Genomic DNA, 22,376 nt, shown 5'->3' with positions numbered 1-22,376 from the left:
GGCTTTGTTATGAAATAGTGGTAGCAATTCTTGTCTTTTGAAAAGAAAAATAATTAAAAATGTATTTTAAGGTTAAAATTTAATCTTTTCTAAATGTGATTATTTAATGTTTTATATGATAATTGTGTGATAAGGAATGATATAATTATTTTATTTTATTATGTTTTATATGATTTTGTGATGCTGGGAAAGATGAAAATGTGAGTTTGTGAAATGATTGACTTTTGGTTGTGTGTTTGGTGATGCGTTAATATTTGGCTGTAATTGCCTTAGTGGTGGGTTATTATTATATATCTGTGTGGCTAAAGCTAGGAAGGAAATTGAAGAAAAGGATAAGTTGCTTATGATGGACTCCAAGAGGGCTAGGGGTGCCCGTAACTTCTATGCCCGATACTGCAGCTATGAGTCTGGGTCTGAGTCTGAGGATGATGCTTCCACTTTCTATGTCTGAGGATTTCTGTTTCCCGTTTTTGTTTCCAGTTGTTTATGTTGTTTTACATTTCAAAGTCTGTCCCTTGGCTTAGTATTTCAAAGGGGATTACCTTGTAATACTCTGTGATGTTTGATTGTTTTGTCTGGATTTGATGTTTCAATTGTTTAGTAATGTTTACAAATTTCTAATTTGTCTAAAACCCTTCGATAACACAAAAAGAGTCTTTTTGCATATGCATTAACACATCTCATGCATCATATGCATTCATTGGTCACAAAAGACTTCCCTCGTGCTCATTGCCTCCTGGTTCTTCTACCGCATTCTAAAAAGTGGCTTGTGCACGTAAGGTTTACCAACCGGATAGAGTTCATCAAAAGAGATTGTACAAGAGAAGAAACATGGGTAACTTTGAAGAAGAAAACGCTCAGCTCCGTGCCGAATTGGCTGCTATGAAAGAAGACTTGGCTAAAGCTCATGACGCTATGTCTACCATGATGGCTGCACAAGAACAACCAGCCACATCTGTTCCAGTTTCTACTGAAGTGATTCCATCTATCCCACTGTCTACTGTGATGTATGATGCTCGTTTTGTTATGCCCAATGGACGCCCTTATGGACTCTCAGCTTTCTATGCTCCTAATACTGCGGCTGGTATTTCTGGTATTGGCAATCAATGACAGATTCCTGTGACAACTTTTACTCCTACATCTGCCTCTATCCCTCAAGTGACTACTGTCGTCACCGATCCTATTGTACACACTGTGCAACAGGTAATCGATGTTGACACTCCGCGTGGACAAGACCCTATAATGGAGGCTATGAGAAAACAGTTAAGAGAGTTAGCTGGAGAACTCTGTGAGGTCAAAGCTAGCCGTGGGAATAGTGTTTCTGCTAGGGCCCGTGATCTATGCCTGGTGTCCCGATTTGAAATTCCTAAGAAGTTCAAAGTGCCAGATTTTGACAAATACAATGGAACTTCTTGTCCACACAGCCATGTCATTCGGTACGTCCGAAAGATGGCCAACTACGCAGATAATGATGCGCTGATGATCCACTGCTTCCAGGATAGTTTGATGGAAGATGCGGCAGACTGGTACACTGGTTTGAGCAAACACAATATTCACACTTTTGAGGAACTCGCTGCTGCCTTTGAAAATCATTATGAGTTCAACACCCGCTTGAAGCCGAATAGGGATTCTCTTAAGTCTTTGTCTCAGAAGTCAGATGAAACCTTCCGTGAATATGCTCAGAGATGGAGAGGGGCAGCTGCCCGTGTTTCTCCTCGGCTTGATAAGGAAGAGCTGACACAGACATTCCTGAAAACTTTGAAAAAGGAATATGTTGAAAGAATGATAGTCTCTGCTCTGAACAATTTCTCCGACATGGTTACTATGGGAACTCGTCTAGAAGAGGCTGTCAGAGAGGGTATCATTGTTCTTGAAAAGGGGGAATCTTCAGCTAGTGCACCTAAGAAGTATGGTAATGGCCACTATAAGAAGATAGAATCCGAAGTAGGGATGGTATCCGGTAACCAGCCTACAGCTGCTGTCGCTCCTATTAATGCTGCTCAGTTACCTTGGCCCTACCAATATATGCAGTACTCTCAACATCCTTTCTTCCCACCATTCTACCAGCAATATCCTCTGCCACCAGGTCAACCTCCAGTGCCCGTTAATGCTATCGCTCAGCAGGTACAACAGCAGCCTCCTGCTCAACAGCAACAGCAGCAACAACAGGGTCCTCGGCCCAAAACTTATTTTCCACCGATACCAATGTGGTATGCTGATCTGCTCCCAACTCTACTCGCTAAAGGCCACAGTGTCACCAGACCAGGCAAGCCTCCGCCTACGCCATTGCCTCCCAGGTTCCGATAGGATCTTACTTGTGATTTCCATCAGGGCGCTCAAGGCCATGATGTGGAAGGTTTCTATGCTCTAAAGTACGTTGTAAAGGATCTGATAGACAGAGGACGGCTGACTTTTGAAAATAGTGTTCCTCATGTTCTCGAAAATCCACTTCCAAATCATGCTGCTGTTAACATGATCGAGGCTTTCGAAGAAGTTCGTGGTCCTCGAGAGGCTCCCACTTTAGATATCTGTAATGTTGCTACTCCTTTGGTGCCGCTACATGTCAAGCTTTGCCAAGTTTCCTTGTTCAATCACGATCATGCTTCTTGTTCAGAATGTCTGCAAAATCCCATGGGTTGTTGTGTAGTACAAGGTGATATACAAAGCCTAATGGATAACGAACATTTGATTGTCAGTGACGTTTGTGTGATTGTGCCAGTGTTTCATGATTCTCCTGCTACGGGTGTGCCACAGCCAAGGGATGTTGAACCCTTAGTGATCAGGTTACCTGGCCCGGTATCTTATGCCTCTACGAAGGCAATCCCTTACAAGTATGGTGCAACTATGATTGAGAATGGGGTAGAAGTGCCTCTGGTATCCCCAGCTACGGTTGATAACGTTGCTGGAGAAATTTCAACTCTGAGAAGCGGAAAAGTCCGTCCACCCTTGTTCCAAAAGAAGATGGTTACACCTGTTGCCACAATAACTCCACCAGTTGCTTCTCCGGTTGACAAGAACACCGGCCCATCAGGCCAGTGTATTGAAGAGTCTAATCTGGACGAAATTCTGAGGCTTATCAAAAAGAGCGATTATAAGATTGTAGACCAGCTGCTGCAAACTTCGTCAAAAATATCCATCTTGTCTCTGCTCTTGAGCTCAGAAGCTCACAGGAAAGTGTTGATGAAAGTGCTGGAACAGGCCTATGTTGATCATGAAGTCTCCGTGGATCAGTTTGATGGAATAGTGGGTAACATTACTGCTTGCAATAACTTGGGGTTTGGTGAGGATGAGCTCCCCGAAGCAGGGAAACACCACAACTTAGCTTTGCATATCTCAGTGCACTGCAAGTCTGACATGATATCCAAGGTGCTGGTGGACACTGGATCATCCTTAAATGTAATGCCTGAGTCTACATTAAGACAGTTTAGTCATCATGGACTCTCTCTAAGGGGAAGTAGCTATTTGGTTAAGGCTTTTGACGGGTCTCGCAAGGATGTTCTTGGAGAGGTAGATCTACCAATCACCATTGGTCCTGAGACGTTCCAGATCACGTTCTAGGTCATGGACATCAACGCTTCTTACAGTTGTCTCCTCGGGAGACCATGGATTCACGACACTGGGGCAGTAACTTCCACTCTGCACCAGAAGCTCAAGTTTGTGAGGAATGGTAAGCTTGTCACTGTACATGGTGAAGAAGCATATCTGGTTAGCCAAGTGTTATCTTTCTCTTGTGTTGAAGCAGGGTCCGCTGAAGGGACATCATTTCAATGCTTGACTGTTGAAGGTGCAGAATCCCGGAGAGCTAGTGCTGCTATGGCTTCATTGAAAGACGCCCAGAAAGCTGTTCAAGAAGGGCAAGTTGTCGGCTGGGGCAAAGTGATACAGATTTTGGAGAACAAGCGTAAAGAAGGCCTTGGTTTCTCCCCAACCTCGGGTGTTTCAACAGGAACTTTCTACAGTGATGGTTTTATCAATGCTATTGCTGAAGATGCTGCTGAAAGTAGGCATGTGCCTACATTTGTTGTACCAGGAGGCACTGTGAGAAATTGGGAGGCCATTGATGTTCCCTTAGTCATGCATACTTCCCTGTAATGTGTCTTGTTGCTCATGTTTTCTTTGTTTTCAAAATAACAATCCTTTCGCTCTGCGCAAGGCGAAAGTGATGTCTTTGTAAGGGCATGTTTGTTTCGGCATTGCCGTTATCAATAAAAATCGTCGTTTTTTCCACGACTTTTGTTTTTTTACTTTTTAGTGCCTTTTTCTTGGAAATAATGGTAATGCCAGAAAAAACCAAAACATCTGTATTTTCTTATTAATTTCAAAAATCTGTATGAAAAACATTTTTCTAAAAAACATCCCAATCATATTATGCAGATTGAACCACAATAAACCCGTTGAACACAGTGACCCTATGGTTCCTCCAAATTTTGAATTCCCCGTATATGAAGCTGAAGATGAGGAAGATGATGAAGAGATACCGTATGAGATCACTCGACTACTTGAGCAAGAAAGAAGAGCCATTCAGCCTCACCAGGAAGAAATTGAGCTTATCAACCTGGGTACTGAAGAAAACAAGCGAGAGATCAAGATTGGTGCTGCAGTTGAGCCAGAAGTGAAAAAGAAGATCACTCAGCTTCTCCATGATTATCCAGATGTCTTTGCATGGTCCTATGAAGATATGCCGGGTCTAGATCTCAAGATTATGGAACATCGGATACCGACAAGACCTGAATGTCCTCCTGTCAAACAGAAATTGAGAAGGTCTCGTCCAGACATGGCTCTTAAGATCAAGGCTGAGGTGCAGAAGCAAATTGATGCGGGTTTCCTCATGACAGCTGAATATCCCGAGTGGATGGCCAACATTGTCCCAGTACCAAAGAAAGATGGGAAAGTTCGAATGTGTGTTGATTACAGAGATCTGAATAAAGCCAGTCCAAAATATAACTTCCCATTGCCTCATATTGATGTGCTTGTTGACAGTACTGCTCAATCCAAAGTATTCTCCTTTATGGATGGTTTCTCTGGCTATAACCATGGGGAACTTTCTCCTCATATTGATGTCACCTGAAGATAGAGAAAAGACGTCCTTCATCACTCCATGGGGAACTTTCTGTTATAAAGTGATGCCGTTTCGCTTGATAAATGCTGGTGCTACCTATCAAAGGGGTATGACTACTCTGTTTCATGATATGATTCACAAAGAGATTGAAGTATATGTTGATGACATGATTGTGAAATCAAGTGATGAAGAGCAGCATATTGTGTATTTGAAAAAGATGTTCGAAAGATTAAGAAAGTACAAGCTGCGAATGAATCCTAACAAATGCACATTTGGTGTAAGATCAGGAAAATTGCTAGGCTTCATTGTCAGCCAAAGGGGCATTGAAGTGGATCCTGACAAAGTCCGAGCCATCAGAGAGATGTCGGCCCCTCAAACTGAAAAGCAAGTCAGAGGTTTCCTCGGCCGCCTGAATTATATTTCAAGATTCATATCTCACATGACTACTACCTGTGGACCAATTTTCAAATTGCTCAGAAAGAATCAGCCTATTGTATGGAATGATGAATGTCAGGAAGCTTTCGATAACATTAAAGAATACTTGTTGGAACCACCTATCCTTGTCCCATCAGTGGAAGGAAGACCTTTGATTATGTATCTGTCAGTGTTAGATGATTCCGTGGGTTGTGTTCTCGGCCTACAAGATGAGACTGGTAAGAAAGAACATGCTATCTACTATCTAAGCAAGAAGTTCACTGACTGTGAGACTCGGTATACAATGCTTGAAAAGACTTGTTGTGCTTTAGCTTGGGCTGCCAAACGCCTACGTCATTATATGGTAAATCATACAACTTGGTTGATATCCCGAATGGATCCAATCAAGTACATCTTTGAAAAACTTGCTGTTACTGGAAAGATTGCACGTTGGCAAATGTTGTTGTCTGAATATGATATTGTGTACAAAGCTCAAAAAGCAATCAAAGGAAGCATCCTTGCTGAGCATCTTGCTTGTCAACCTCTTGATGATTACCAGCCGATTAAGTTTGATTTCCCTGATGAAGAGATTATGTATCTGAAAGCAAAAGACTGTGAAGAGCCACTGATCAGTGAAGGGCCAGATCCCAATAGAAAATGAGGATTGGTGTTTGATGGTGCTGTCAATGCTTATGGTAAAGGAATTGGGGCCATTATTGTAACTCCGCAGGGGCACCACATTCCTTTCACTGCTCGAATAACCTTTGAATGCACGAACAACATAGCTGAATATGAAGCATGCATCTTGGGAATTGAAGAAGCCATTGATATGAGAATTAAGCACCTTGACATCTATGGAGATTCCGCACTTGTTATGAATCAGATAAAAGGTGAATGGGAGACTCATCATGAGATGCTGATCCCTTACCGTGACTATGCAAGACGTCTGTTGACATACTTTACCAAGGTTGAGCTGCACCATATCCCTCGGGATGAAAACCAGATGGCTGACGCTCTTGCTACTTTGTCTTCCATGTTTCGTGTGAACCATTGGAATGACGTGCCCGTAATCAAAGTACAACGTCTTGATAGACCCACTCATGTGTTTACTATTGAAAATATGCCAGATCAAGCCGATAAAGATGTGAATAATGGAAAACCTTGGTATCATAATATCAAACAGTTCTTACAGAGTCATGAATATCCACCTGGTGCTTCCAATAGGGATAAAAAGACCCTGAGGAGATGGGCTAGCAGATTCCTTCTGGACAGAGAAATCCTATACAAAAGGAACTATGACATGGTCTTGTTGAGATGTGTTGATAAACAAGAAGCTGAGAAATTGATGCATGATGTACATGACGGCACCTTTGGGACCCATGCTACAGGTCACACTATGTCAAGAAAACTGTTAAGAGCCGGCTATTACTGGATAACTATGGAGCGTGACTGCCACAGACATGCCAAGAGATGCCAAAAATGTCAAATCTATGCTGACAAGATTCATGTGCCTCCACATGCCCTCAATGTTATGTCTTCCCCATGGCCTTTCTCTATGTGGGGCATTGACGTGATCGCAAGAATTGAACCCAAGGCTTCCAACGGACATCGTTTCATTCTAGTGGCAATTGACTATTTCACCAAGTGGGTTGAAGCTGCTTCCTATGCCAATGTAACCAAGCAAGTGGTGGTGAAGTTTATCAAGAATAATATCATCTGTCGATATGGTGTTCCTAACAAGATCATCACTGACAATGGTTCCAATCTGAACAATAGCATGATGCAAACTTTATGTGAAGAATTCAAGATTGAACGTCACAACTCTCCTCCTTATAGACCTCAGATGAATGGTGCAGTCGAGGCTGCTAACAAGAATATCAAGAAGATTGTTCAGAAGATGGTCACCACTTACAAAGACTGGCATGAGATGCTACCGTTTGCCTTGCATGGTTACCGTACTACAGTGCGCAGTTCAACCGGGGCAACCCCTTTCTCTCAGGTATATGGTATGGAAGCAGTTCTCCCTCTGGAAGTGGAGATTCCGTCTCTTCGTGTGATCATGGAAGCAAAATTAACTAAGGCTGAATGGTGTCAAAGTCGGTACGATCAATTGAATTTGATTGAAGAGAAACGTATGGATGCTATGGCTCATGGACAGTTGTATCAAGTACGAATGAAGAATGTGTTTGACAAGAAAGTCCAACCTCGAGAATTCAAGGAAGGCGAACTTGTATTGAAAAGAAGGATAAGCCAGCAACCTGACCCAAGGGGCAAATGGACACCTAACTATGAAGGTCCTTATGTTGTTAAGAAGGCTTTCTCTGGTGGTGCTTTGATTCTTACACACATGGATGGTGTTGAACTTCCGAATCCTGTCAATGCCGATATAGTCAAGAAATACTTTGTCTAAAAAGAAAAGAATAGCGTGGTAGGTCGAAAACCCGAAAGGGCGACCTAGGCAAAAATGCGCTTCCCGGTGGATCGAAAACCCGAAAGGGCGATCCAGGCAAAAATTAGGGATAAAAAAAAATGAATATGAAAAAGCTCGCTGAGATTGTACACAACTCAGGCAAAAATGAGCGTCTCGATGAGCCGAAAACCCAAAAGGGCGGTTCATGCAAAAATGAGATTGATAATAAAAGACAAGTAACTATATCTGGCAAACCACCATCACCCTTTGGGGCATCTGCAACTGTCAATGATCGTCTTTATCAGAAGCTTCTGTACTTGTGAATTCAAAATTTCTATGAAATGTAGCGGTCATCGTGTTCAATGTACCACCAACCAATAAAATTACCATTTTCCAAGCTTTGTAAATCCGTGGAGTTATGTCTTTGGCTGACTCTCGCTCTTCTACATCAATTCGAGAATGTGCTTTTGTTTGAAACTCTACTCTCTTTCTACTTTCAATGCTATATACAAAATATTTCCTTTCTATTTGATAATGTCAATGTCTGAAACAAACAATTTTGGAAATTGAAAAATCTTTTTGTCTATTTTGAAAGCAAACCTGAGCAATAGGGTACATTTCGGTGAAACATGCATGAATAAATGAGTGTCAATGTCTATTCCAATACGTGTTACAAGCAGGTTGTTCCCCAGGATGATCTGTGGTCAATGGCAAGAATGAAAAAATAGAATGAAGATGAAAAATGAAAATGAAAAGCTCGCTAAGTCGAAAACCCGAAAGGGCGGCTTAGGCAAAAATGAGCACCCCGCTGATTGACAACCTATGAAGGCAATTCAGGCAAAAATGGGGCAATGAAAGGAATTTATTCCCGGTGAATCGAAAACCCGAAAGGGCGGTTCAGGCAAAAATGGGGCAATGAAAGGAATTTATTCCCGGTGAATCGAAAACCCGAAAGGGCGGTTCAGGCAAAAATGGGATCGAAAAGTGAAAAATGAAAAAGAAAGAATGAAAGAATGAAAAGCATTGACCACAGATGCGAACATCCAATGATTACCCCGCACTGACATGCCTAACAACGGCGACCTGTATCAAAGAATCTTCCGAGGTCCCTCCTCTACAAGTTTTTTATTGCCCTCAGCCATGATTTTGATACGTCTTTCAACGACGGTCTCTCCAAAGAGAATTTCCATGTGAATATGTTATAGCACGAGCCACTATGTGCCCAATCTTCCAATGTTTCGCCTGTCTCTGTGAAATTTATCTGTCAAACTACAAACCAATCATGCATTTCAAGCATTCATACATGCATAATCATGCATTTTATGTGCTCATACATTTAATAATCTTGTTATACCATACATACATGTTGCATTTCCAATCTCAACTTTCAATTCAGTTCCCATCCCAATTCCAATTCAACTGTCAATTCAATTCAATTTCAACTGTCAATTCAATCCAATCTCAAAACTCAAGTTCAACTCAGTCTCCACTTCCAATTCAATTCAATTTCAACTCTCAATTCAATGTATATGTCTATGCCTATGTCTCTGATTGTTTTCAACTTTCAATGGCTCTTTCAATGACAACTTTCAATTCGGTTCAAGTCAATGTTAATCCACTCTCAATTTGCTTTTGGGCCAACAAAAATGGTCATGTCTATCTTCAGATCAAGTCAATATCAACTTACTCTCAATTTGTATCTTGCTATATGTCTTGTTATTGGTCAAGTGGCCAGTTCGATCCAAAGAACAGCTTGTACCTGCCTATGTTTCCGGTCAAACGGCAAGTTCGATCCAAAGAACAGTTTGTACCCTGCTTATGCTTTGTTTCCGGTCGAACGACAAGTTTGATCCAAAGAACAGTTTGTCCCTACCTACATGTTGTGATATTGATCAAGCAGCAGGTTCGATCCAAAGAACAACTTGTATCAGCCTTTTGCCTATGTCTCCAGGTCAAATAGCAAGTTCGATCCAAAGAACAGTTTGTACCTGCCTATCTGTTTGAATTTTCAATCAAGCGACAAGTTCGATCCAAAGAACAGCTTGTACCTTCCTATATGTCTATGTTTTCGGTCAAGCGACAAGTTCGATCCAAAGAATAGCTTGTACCTGTCTTGTATTTCTATTCCCAGTCAAGCGGCAAGTTTGATCCAAAGAACAGCTTGTACCCATCTTCTGTTTGTATTGCATGGTCAAGTGGCGAGTTCGATCCAAAGAACAGCTTGTACCTATCTTTTGTCCCCTGGTTTGTCTACCCTGTCAATGTCTACCTAAATCCCCAGTGACGTGGCATGCTCTGTAGACTCCAGTTCGTTTGCCTTGCATTCATAATCAAAACGTTGCATGGCATTCATGTTTTCGAAAATCTGAGAGCGTATTTTTATGTCCAAAAACAGTGCAAATGTTAATATTTAAGTATCTTCGTCCCGTCAAATCAAAGACTTCGTCTTTTGACCCTCCGGACAAAGAAACTTAAATAGGGGCAGCTGTTATACCCTAATTTTGGACCTAAAAATACTAGCTCAATTCTTCTTTTCTTGCATTTCAAGTCATTTGATGTGTCTCTGATCAATTGCATCTTTCTCTGCATCTCATTTCAATGTCATTTGCAAAATTCATGGAAAAAGGGTATTTTAGTCATTTCCTGCATTCAAATTCATTTTAGTCCTTGAAATTTTTTTGTGTCTTTTCATTTGATTTGTATAAGTCCTTGTTTCACTCTCATGTTAAAATCCATTTCAAAAAATTACATTTGAAGTCATTTTGAGTCAGTTTAGCCCCTAGGGGCATTTTAGTCATTTCCTATGTTAAAATTTCTTTCAATCTTTGAAAAGTTGTCCCTGAGTCCTTTCAATTGGTTTGAATGAATTTTTGTTTAATTCCATGTTAAAATCCATTTCAAAAATCACATTTGAAGTCTTTGAGTCAGTTTAGCCCCTAGGGGCATTTTAGTCATTTCCTGTGTTAAAATTCTTTTTAATTCTTAAAAAAGATTGTCTCTGAGTCTTTTAATTTGCTTGTATAAACTCTTGCTTTATTTCCCTGTTAAAAAACCATTTTAAAAATTGCATTTGAGTCATTTTGAGTCATTTTAGTCCCTAAGGGCATTTTGGTCATTTCACATAAAATTTTGACAGAGAGAGGTTACTTTAAAGTACCTCATTTAGTAGTTGGTTCATTTTAGTCCGTTTTGTTATTTTTAATCGTTTCACTTTACGTTAATTTTCAAATTACTTTTTTAATGCAACTTTAGTTAATTTTGCATTTTAGTCCTCAAGTTGTTAAAATTGTATTTTAGTTCATTTTTTGTCCAAGAAGTTAGTTACGCCACATGTCCTACTCCTATTGGTCCAAAAATTCACACATCACCTATATAATGGGTCCCATGGTCAAAGAGTCAACACACTAATCATTTTTCACAAATACACAAAAATCACAAAAAATCAATTTTCTTTTCCCTCTTTCTTCTCCAAACCGCGCCCATCATCATCAACAACATCCACCATAACAAACTTTTTCCACCACCTCTAACCTCCATAACAAACTCTTTCCACCACCTCTAACCACCCTAACTAACTTCTTCCACCACAACCTCATCTCTAATCTCTCTCCAACCACCACAATCTTCTTCATCCACCATTAAAATTCACCACAAAACCTCCATAACCACCACAATCTTCATCTCCAACAAACTTCAACCACCACAATTAACCTCAAACCTCCACAAATCCATTACCAAATTCATGGATTCATCCGAAACACTCATCAACACAAACCTTCAACTCCACAAAAATCACATCCATGAACAACAACCTTCAATCAATTCCATTGTGACCGAACTCAACAACGACGAACCGGAATCGGACGAAGGAAAGGAATCCAATCAAAGCAAAGGGAGAAGAGAAACAGTACCAAATCCGAATACATAAGAAGAATCCGGAGCCATTCAAAGCTTCGTCAAGCATCACGGTATTGTTCTTGATCCAAGCTTTTTATTCCATTCTTTCGCCTCAAATTTGCGCGGCTGTAGCTTTAGATTTAGGTGGATTGATTGTGTTTTGAATGTTTCCGAGTCCATATTCGAAAAGAGGATAACGATCCGGTTTTAAAAGTGTAAAAAGAATTCGAATCGGAGCTCGCCGGAATCCGGAAGTGTTGCCGGAGTTATGAATTTTCCGGCGAACCTTTTAAGATTCCGGCGAACTCTATGAAGTTTCCGACGAGGCTTTGTGAAGAAGATGAAGCTTTCATGTGAGAGAAGAGAGCAAAATTTTTAGAGAGAGGGAGAACAAGAAGGAATGAGGTTTTCTACAGCAAAATGAATTTATATGCCTCCTTCATAAGCCCATTTTCGTAGCTAACAAGGCCCAATACTCCTTATTCACTTCTGTTTTCATTTCTCTACAGACCTGCTCCCTGCACCCCCCCTGTCTGTGTGTTTGTGATAATTTCTTGCTATTTGCACCCCTATGTGTTCAAAAATTTTGCAAAAAAATTCCAAATAAATTTCTATTAATTTCCTTGTGTCTTTTGGTGAATCTTGATGCTGTTTGCATGTTGAATTTTGATTAAAATTGTATAAAAAAATATTTTGTGCTCTTGTTGATTCAATGTTTTAATTCTTGTTAAAATTTTGTTAAAAACTTCTAAAAAAGTTTGTGTGAGTTTTTGTGTGGGTAATTTTAGCATTTGAAACCTATCTCTTGGAAAGCAATTACATGTAAAAATTCATTTCCAAAATATGTAGGTTATATTCTTGTTTTTGCTTACTTTTTGTTAGTATTCTTGTGAAATTGTGATATGATTTTGAGCTTGGATATTGGTACATAATTGTGGCCTTGGATATGTGACTTTGTGGAGTGAATTTGCCTATTAAGTGTGATGTATACTTGCTGTTTTGGTATAGTTTTTTGTGAACCTTGTGTTTGGTAAATAATGTGAAATAAAAGTGCATGAAGAACTTGAAAATTTTGTAAACTTTGGCATGGTTAAATCCTTAGATTCTCATATTGGTTTTTCTTGAAACAAGTCATTCAAAATTTCTCCAATATCATGAGAATCTAGGCTTCAATCTAGTTTTAGTTTTGCATTAAATTTCAAGTTCTTTCATCATTTTTTTTGTCAAGCTTGTTGGCTTACTTTTCTTGCAAGTTATAATAGCTTTCCTATGCATTTTGTTGCTAGTTTCTATTTCACTCATGCTACTAACCCTTCTTGTTTCATGTCTCATTCCCATAGCATTTCACATCATACTTTCATCTCTTATTTCTTGCACTTTATTTTCTTACACTTTAAAATTCATGCAAAAGTTAGAATGTAAAGCCTAGGGATTTTGTATTTTACTTCATGCCATTTTAATTTCTTGCAAGACCATAGAATGTAAACTAGGACATGATGTAAAAGACAATGGACTCTAATGATATACACCGACACAAGCACCGACACATGCACACACATCACATAGATATTTTTAGATGTATGTTTAGGATATGTATGCTTAGATGTATGTTTAGGAGATTTGAAACTTAGAAAAAACTCTCTTTTCCAAAAAACATGAACAACATCACTCAAATCATTTTCTAAATAAACCTTGGGATCAAATCCCATTGAATTTTCCTTTTCTTTTCTTAAATAAAATCTTAATGAATTTTAATCATACTTTGACTTTCTTTTGCAAAATAACTAATTCAACCTCACAATTTCACAATCTTATGCCCTTGAGGCCTCTCTCCCTCATTCTTCAAAATTCCAATTTTCAAACTTAAAATCAACCAACAAAAACAAAAACATTTTTGGAAGAGAACTACGGTGGATTTGATCCCTTAAAAGGGTACGTAGGCAAGGAACTAACATTCCTTCAATTCAAATAAAATAAAATTCAAACGCTTTCTTCTCCTTCCAATTCTTCACTTAGTAAACTCTTAGGTGTAAATATCACTTTCAAATAGCATTTAAAAATAAAGCACGCGCGTAGAAAGTAAAGACGGTTCCTATAGGATACTATAGTCGTTATGGGTGTCTAACACCTTCCCGTAGCGAAAACAACTCCCGGACCTCGATTCTCAAGGGTTTTGCTTATTTTTTCCCTTCCCAAGAAAAAACGAGATATCAAAGGTTAAAAAGGTTCAAACGTAATCAATGTTTGACACCCGAAAACCAAGAAAAAAAATCGCTTATATCTTTTGGAAGAAGTTCTAATTCATAGATCTTCTTTCCTGCATCTTCTTGAAGATACATTGTTTTAATCATTCCACAATCATAGAATGATCTTACTAATTCCTTGCCTATGCCTGGAACTGTTAAAGCTTTGACTTCTATCCCATTGTTGCTAGGATAAAAACATTCTGACTTTAATTCTTCTGAGTAGTTGGTTAACCATCTCCAGTTTTTGTAGTAGTCGCCAATGGTGACTTCTTTGACGAACTGTCTTTCTCCATAGATAACTCTATCTACAGAAATTTTCTTTTTTACCTCCATTTTTGATGGTTGGACTATTTTGCTGGCTGTTGCAACTTCTTTGTAAACAGCGTTGTAAGCTACTTTTGCTTTCTCAAGAGTTTCATAACCCTTGTATCTGACATTTTTGCCTTGTACATGAAGTTTTGTGGTTTCCCAGTTATGGTAGATACCTTTCATGGGTCCATCAAAAACTACATAAGCTTTTTTCATACCTCCAAGTTGACTGTCAATTTTTTGGCTTATTTGCTGATCAATGGATTTTTCTTCTTTTCCATTTTTGCTTTCATCTTCTTCGACTTTGTCAGCCCAAGACATCTTTGGTAATTCTGCAAGGACAGCTGTTGGGTTTGTTGAAGATTCTTTTGTTGAATTCCATCCATTTGGTTCTATTGACTCAATTGGGGTTTCTGATTCTTTTGGGATTGTGTATTTTACATAGTAGTTGTATTTCCCAGAATCTTGTCCTAGTAGATCCCAGTTTTCAGTATTTTTGGTTTCTGAAACTGTTGATGTCTCTTTTTTACATAGTTTTTCAAGGTTTTGAATTGTTAGTATCATCTCCCCCTCTTCAGAAAGAAGAGTTTCTAGACGATTTTTTGCAGAGGTAATTTGTTCCTGCTTTTGCCTAAGAGAGTTCTGCAATGTCTTTATGGCTGCTTCCATTCTCTTGTCAATGCATCTGCAAAGCAATTCTTTTCAGATTTTATATATTCAATATATGGGTGAAACGGCTGGAGTTTCAACTGCCATCTTACAAGTCTTCCATATTTATAATTGACACGAAGGTCATATTTCCAAAATTCGGTTACATATTTGGAATCTGTTCTTAGTAAAAATCTGGTTGGAATTAATTCCATTTGCCATTTTGATAAAACTTTAACACAACTTAATGTTTCTAATGCATGAATTGGATATCTCGTTTCAGTATCTGTAAATGACCCTGAAACATATTTACAAAGTAAAAGATCTTCATCTTTTATCTTATTTTTAATATTTTCATAAGAATAATCAATCTTAGTATCTTTTGATACTAATTTTTCTGATAAATCAGATAGTTTGTCTAATTTCTCTTTCGAGCTACTAGACTTAGCGTACTGGGTTGCTCCAGTATCTTTCATTCCTTGTTGATGGGTTACATCACCAACATAGTTTCCTGAATCATCAAGATTCAGTATCGCTTTACCATTAGGTAGAGCTCTCATACAACCTGCCCAGGTTGTTTTATCAGCATCAATCTCAACAATTAAGAAATCATTTTCTGTTGGATTGTATAAGCTGGGTAAAACTTTAATTTTTCTTTTAATAGTTTTTACAGTTAGAGTATCTTGTTCAGTCCATGATCATGGAACCTTTTCAGATATCTTTTTCTATAAAACCTTTCTTTCGTTTGCCAAGTTTTTGAAAAATCCTTCATTGGCAATATAATTCAAACATCCTAAAAATCTTTGAATTTGTTTTCGATCTTTCAATTCATCAGAGAAAGCTTGAATCTTTTCCTGAACATGTGGAGATAAATCGAGAGTACCATTTTCTTTTAAAATAAGGCCTAAATACTCGATTTCTTTTTTGGCTAATTGTGATTTCTTTTTTGAAATAACAATTCCTTTTTCTGAAATTCTGTTTAAAACAGTTTCTACATCTTTAAGATGTTGTTCTTTAGTTCCTTTTGTAAAAACTAAAATGTCATCAATATATGCCAAACATATATGTTCTAATCCTCTAAGAGCATTATCCATAAATCTTTGGTATATAGATGGTGCTTGTTTTAGTCCAAATGGAAGGACATTCCATTGGTAATGACCTTGTGGACAAGAAAAAGCTGTTAAAGGTTTAGTTTCTTCAGAAAGTCTAATTTGATAATATCCTGATTTTGCATGAAAGGATGAAAACCAATCACATCCTTTTATTTTCTGCAGAGTATAATCCTTTCGTGGTAATTTATAAGAATCTCCGATTGTAGCATCATTGAGTTTCTTATAATTTATCACCATTCTAGCTTTTCCTCTTTTTATTTCATTGTGATTTGTCACATAAAAAGCGGGTGCCGAATGTGGACTTGCAGATGGAGTAATTAACTTCTTTTCTTGAAGTTCTTTTATATCTTTTTGAAATTCTAATTTATCTTTTACTGAATAAGGCATTTTATATTTTACATTAATCTCCTTATTGGGATCTCGTAATTTAATGGTAACAAGTTCATGATTTGTATTTTTCAGATTATCCAAAGGATCTTCTGAACATACTGTATCAAGTTTTTGTTCTATTTCTTCAAGATTTAAAAAGAATTTTCCTTCTTCCCAAATACTTTTTAGGTTTATAAGATTTTCAGAAATTAGTTGAATAATTTCATTTCTAGTTATAATTTTTGTTGTTATAACTTTTGTCTTTTCTTTGGGGTTTGCTAAATTTTTCCAAAGCAAAGAAATAGTTTTAACATTTTGCACAAACGGTGCATATAACTTTAAAAAGTTATTTCCAATGATTAAATCTAGTCCTGAATCATGGAGATAAATTGTTGGCATGAAAAATTCATAACCTTCTATAGTAATTGAAATGTCTCTCAAAACAAACCATATTTGATGTTTTGACTTGTCTGCAACAATTATTTCTTTGGGTTTTTCTAATTCTTCCCAATTTCTTGATATGTTTCGTTTTCCAAAACATAATGTTGCGCCTGTATCTAAATAGGCTAAAATTTCCTTCTTGCGAAGTTTTACTTGGATAAAGGTAGCACTAGGGTTTCCTTTACTCAAAATCTTGGTTTTTCTCATCTTCGGAATCTGTACAAAGTTCATAGAAACTTTGTTGCCTCCAATCAGAATCTGAATCCGATTCTACTGGTTCATAACCTATTCTATAGATCATGTTTAAGACTTGTTTCTTTTCTTTAGAAACTTTCTTTGGACATTCATTAGCATAATGTCCTGTTTCATGGCATAGCCAACATGTACATGATTTTTTACCTTTAGGATAGGTTTTATTTTTTCTAGGGTACTCCCTTTTTCTTCTATAAAATCTTTTCTTCCTATGTTTCTTTTTATCATAGGAAAATCTTTTAAATTTCTTTCTTCTAGGATATTTTCTTTTTCTCCTAGTTTTTTCACAACCATATGCTCCAATTTTCCCTTGGATTTTATCGCAACACAGTCCTATTCGTGCATCTCGTTTTGATTGTTTCTTTAGGCACTGTTCTTGCATCCAATTTCTAAGAATAGAAATTCTAGCTCCTAAAGTATTTTTAACCTTTCCTGAGGAAACTGCATTATTAAATTCGGTTTGAATTATTTGGGACATTGCCATAGGTAATTTTTGGTAAAATAATTCAACAACCTTTTGACCATCTCTGGTTTCCTTATTTAAGTCATAATATAATTGTGAAAATTCACAAATATAATTTTCTATATAACAAGGATTACATATGGATAAATTCATTATTCTCCATAATTTTTCAGTATTAAAAGCGATATTTGAATCTACCGTATCTTGCCATCCTTTGAATTCATTTAAAAGCCATTCAAAGACTTTATTGATCATTCCCATACTATTTTCTGCAGTTTGTTCTTCGTCAGATTTTTCTGCTAGAAATTTATATGCATTACCCTCTGTTCTACACAAAAGATAATTAAAAATCTGTTTTGGAGTTAGATTTTTTAAATCACTATCTAACTGTGTTTGGATAGTATTTTTATTATACCAGTTTCTAATGGCTTGAACAAGATTGTCAACACAACCAATGTTTAGAATTCCACTTCCATCATTTACACTATGTTTAGGAATATAACTCATAGGAATTCTTTGATATTTAGCTTGAGAAAATTCTCTATGGAAATCTGTATTCCAATTATAAGAGGGTCCTCTTTTTGTTCCTGAACTTTCGCCCATTTCTAATTGTTCTATTTTAACGAAATTTCCATCGTCTTTTGATTCATCATCAGAACTAAAGTCATAGACAAAATCTTCTAGATCTTTAGGTTCAGGTTCTTCCTTAATGGAATCTTCTTCGCTTATGTCTAAAGTAGCCATAAGTTGATCTAATTTTTCGAGTTGATACTCTATATTTTCTTCTATACTCATTTTTTATAGTTAGCAAATAAAGTTTTTTCGATTTTTTCCTTATTTTCCCCCCCCTTCTTGAAGAGAAAAATGTTGTTTACAACAATTCTTTATCAGATAATTAATCATGTCAGTTATATTGTTTAACTGAGGATTAAAAGAATGATATATATGAGGATATTTCTGGTTCTCATTTTTGTTGTAACACGGAAAATCTTTTTCCATATTTGCCCAGGTTTCATGGGGTCTTTCTAATCCTTGCTCATAATCTTTTGTGAATAAACTATTTTGTTTAAAGATTTGAGGTAAGGTTTCAAGAAAAGAAATTTGTCTTTCAAATCTCTCATTTAATTTCTTGGTTTCGTCAAGCAAAGCTTTGACTCTAGTTGTGAGTGTATTGTTTTCTTCACTCATTTTATAAAGCTATCTAGCTATTTTTTTAAGTTTATCTTTTAAATCTTTAGCTAATTCTTTATATTCATTATATAAAAAATGATCGTCAGTTTCTTGGCTATTATAATATTTTTCTAGAAAATAATCAGACGTTTGTTCACACCATCTAATTTGTGCTTTTACTAGTGTAGTTTCTTGATAATTTGGACATAGAATAAAAGGTTGTAGAATAAGCATTCCTGTTGGACCTTTAATAAATTCCATTATTTTGTTTTAGACTTTTTAAGCCGGTTTTTACACAAACTGAATTAAAATGTTTGACTTTTTTGAAAAAGTCATTTAGATGACTGCACCGTAGAATTTCCTTTTTATTAAAGACATTCAGCCATAGTGAGAAACCGATAATGTGTACGACAAAGATACTTTCAAAAACTGGTTCCAGGGGAAAAGAATGTTTCCAACACGTTTAGAAAAAATAAATTGGAAAAATAATATTACAACAAGCAAATTACATTAATGCCCATTCATCAAAGTAGTGCTTATTAAAGATATTGGAGTTTTAGGTAAAATATAAGTGGGAGTAGACTTGCTAACTTACTCCTTCATGTTTTTAGGTGGGAGTAAGTTTTTTTTGAAGGGAAGGTGGGAGTAAGTTAACAACCCCTATATAGGTACATATTTAAAATAATTTTATTTTATCTCGAAGAACATTCAAAGTTATGTTAGTTTGACATTAAAAAAATTAAGAACTTACACAGTGAAAAAATTAGTGATTTATTTTTAACCAATTTAGGTTAACGTAAGTCTCTTGAAAAAAATTAAGTAATGTGTTATATTTTGCAGACATAATTTGGGTTAAAATTTACTTTCCAAAAAATTTAACACACTCATTTGCAAATTTGATTTGAAATTCAACACCAAATATACTGGATATGCCTTTAAAGAGGTAATTTTACTTGTAATAGTGGGTGATTTAGGTGGTCCAAGTTGCACCCTTCTATTTCTTGGTGTAAACTAAATGCAACTAAAAGGATATGCTCCAAAATTTTGGTTGCAGAAACACTAAGATCCTTTACATGCCAGAAATTGAGGGAAGATGTATATTTATTTGTTTGTAAATTATGGATACACTACTACAGAAATGACATTTCACATCAGTGGAAATCGACTTTTCACATCGGGTCCCAACCGATGTAACTAAAGGTGATGTTGTATGTCCGTAACATTTCCCATCGGGTACGGAACCTTTGTGATAAGTCGTTATCCACATCAGCTTGTAATCCAACTGATGTGAAATCGCTTTTTTTTCCAAATATGAACATGTATTTCACAACGGCAGATTTTTCATCCCCGAAGTGAAATCTGCATATTTCACATCAGATATTATTAACACTGATGTGAAATCCATTTTTATTTTAAAAAAATAATTTCTTTATTCTTGATTAAACAACAAATATATTTTTTATTCATTGACTTCATTTTCTTGATGCGATAAAAGTCATATAACAAAATAATATAAATTCAATGAAAAATCCAATAATTTTAATGAGTACATAAATTATAAGGACATATGATCTGACTCTAAACTAAAAACAAGAAAATTCTCTTATATACACACTCCTAATGCAAAGCTCCTAATGAGTTTTTGTTCAATAAAAAAAACTCCTAATGAGTTTTTGTTCAACACAAAAATTTCTACTGAGTACAAAAGAATATAACTTACGATTCAAGTGATCTAATACAAAGAGAAGGTGAAGAGAAGAGAAAACCCAATCAAGGCTCCAATGCAGATCCAATACCAATAATCTTTTGTACACAAAGCCTCTGGCTTTGTAATGCATGAGTATCAAACTCCAAAGTAACTAAGCAATTCAACTTACCAATAAATGCATTCCTTTTTTCCCGCTCTACATAAATTAGTTACTTTCAGTCTTAGTTCATTATTTCTTTGGAGCACATCCTACATAACTTCAATCTGCAGCATAATGTCAATTGTATCAGTTTCATATATAGTTATCTTGAAATAACTACAGTTCCACTATGTGCAACAAGCATAAACATACATTTAAGTTTCAACACATTTAAGTTTCAACAGTGGCAATTTGCAAGGACAAAATTATCTCTTAGAGCTTCTCTAGTAAGTCATATATACATAAAGTAAGCTCCTTTATCAAACTCTAAAGTCATCTTGTAACTATATTATTTACATAACTTCCTCTATGTTCGGAAACTCAAAATTTCATCAAAATAATTTAGAGAGTTGGTATCTCAGCCAAATCCAAATCCAAATTTACGTACCAGAAGTTAGAGTGTTGGTATCAAAGCAAAATCCAAATTTAAGTTCTTCAAATGCCTTTCATCATTCTTATTGCCTAAAGTAAAACAAATCTTTAGCACTAATATCAATTTAGCATCAACATTACGATAAATATCAAGAACTTAGGAAGAATTTATGCGTATTGCACTTTGAGTTGTGTTAACATTTGCCAAAACCTAGCAGACAACAATGATGTATGTGCACTTACAAAAGAAAATTTAAATTCTTTTGTTTAACTCAAATTTTGCAGCTTAAAATAGAATATACATCAGCACCTTCAAAAGGGTGGAAGAAATACATGCTCTGGTATTTTAAAAACCTTTTCAAAACAAAAGCACTATTACTAGATCCAGCTAGAACAATTTTATGGTCAACTCTGTATAGTAAAATTCAATTCAAACCAACACAAGCAACAAAAACTGAAATTGCATAGCAATAAATAAATTTCACAAACGAAGAACCGAAGTAGTACCTATTCTTCGCTCATGATTTGCTTGAGTCTTTCCTTAAGAGCAGGACCATTCCGGCTCATGAACTCTCGAATTCAAGAGTAGTTAAAGCAATGGCGCCAGAGATGATATCAAGTGAACCGTAGTCTGCAAATGCATAAATCAGCTTTCACAAATGCCATTATAATTGTCGTCCCCACACAAGTTGGGAACTAGGAGTCCTCAATACTTATGAATACAATATATAAAAAATATGAAGGATGCTTAAATTCTTAAGTAACAATATCATAGAAGAGAACTATATTGTATAAAATATAAATGGTCATATACAGTGGCACAAGCAAGGGATCCATACCAAAACAATTCCATCTTGGAGTTAAAAAATTAAGAATTACATCAGAATCAAGAGATGGTATATCACAATCAAGGCATAAATTGAAAAAAAAAAATAGGACCAACTAAAATCATTTTTTATTTGTTATGAAAAAAAAACGACCCATACAAACACTAAGACAAATTAGTCCAACCTTAACATTTGTAACAGCACCCGCAGTTGCTAGGAATGGTCTTCCTAGAATGATTGGAATTTCGGAATCCTCTTTGATGTCTACTACTACAAAATCCGTCGGGATATAAATTTTTCCCACCTTAATGGGGATATCCTCAAGAATTCCGGCCGGATAGATAATGGAACGATCGGCCAACTGCAAGGTCATCTTAGTGGGTTTCAAATCACCTATACCAATCCCCTTCAAGAGGGACAAGGGCAACAAGCTAACACTAGCCCCTAGATCACACATGGCTTTCTCAATGGTTTCCTTCC

At 36.5% G+C, this 22,376-nt stretch overlaps 1 long non-coding RNA gene across 1 annotated transcript; it reads right to left on the bottom strand.

The window, feature by feature from the left end:
• Positions 1–20,303: 20,303 nt before the first annotated feature.
• LOC146921929 (uncharacterized) lies at positions 20,304–22,080 on the bottom strand. Its single transcript, XR_015012278.1, has 2 exons — positions 21,577–22,080; positions 20,304–20,762 (listed from the first exon to the last, which is right to left on the bottom strand). It is a non-coding gene; the product is annotated as an uncharacterized LOC146921929 (long non-coding RNA).
• Between the last annotated feature and the right edge of the window lie 296 nt (positions 22,081–22,376).

The sequence above is a fragment of the Medicago sativa genome, chromosome 5, assembly GCF_051527215.1.
Source record: "Medicago sativa cultivar Bolivia chromosome 5, Bolivia_mono, whole genome shotgun sequence".
Classification (NCBI taxonomy): Eukaryota; Viridiplantae; Streptophyta; class Magnoliopsida; order Fabales; family Fabaceae; genus Medicago; species Medicago sativa.
Note: the sequence above shows the minus strand (reverse complement) of the source record. Positions and strands in the feature narration are given on the sequence as shown.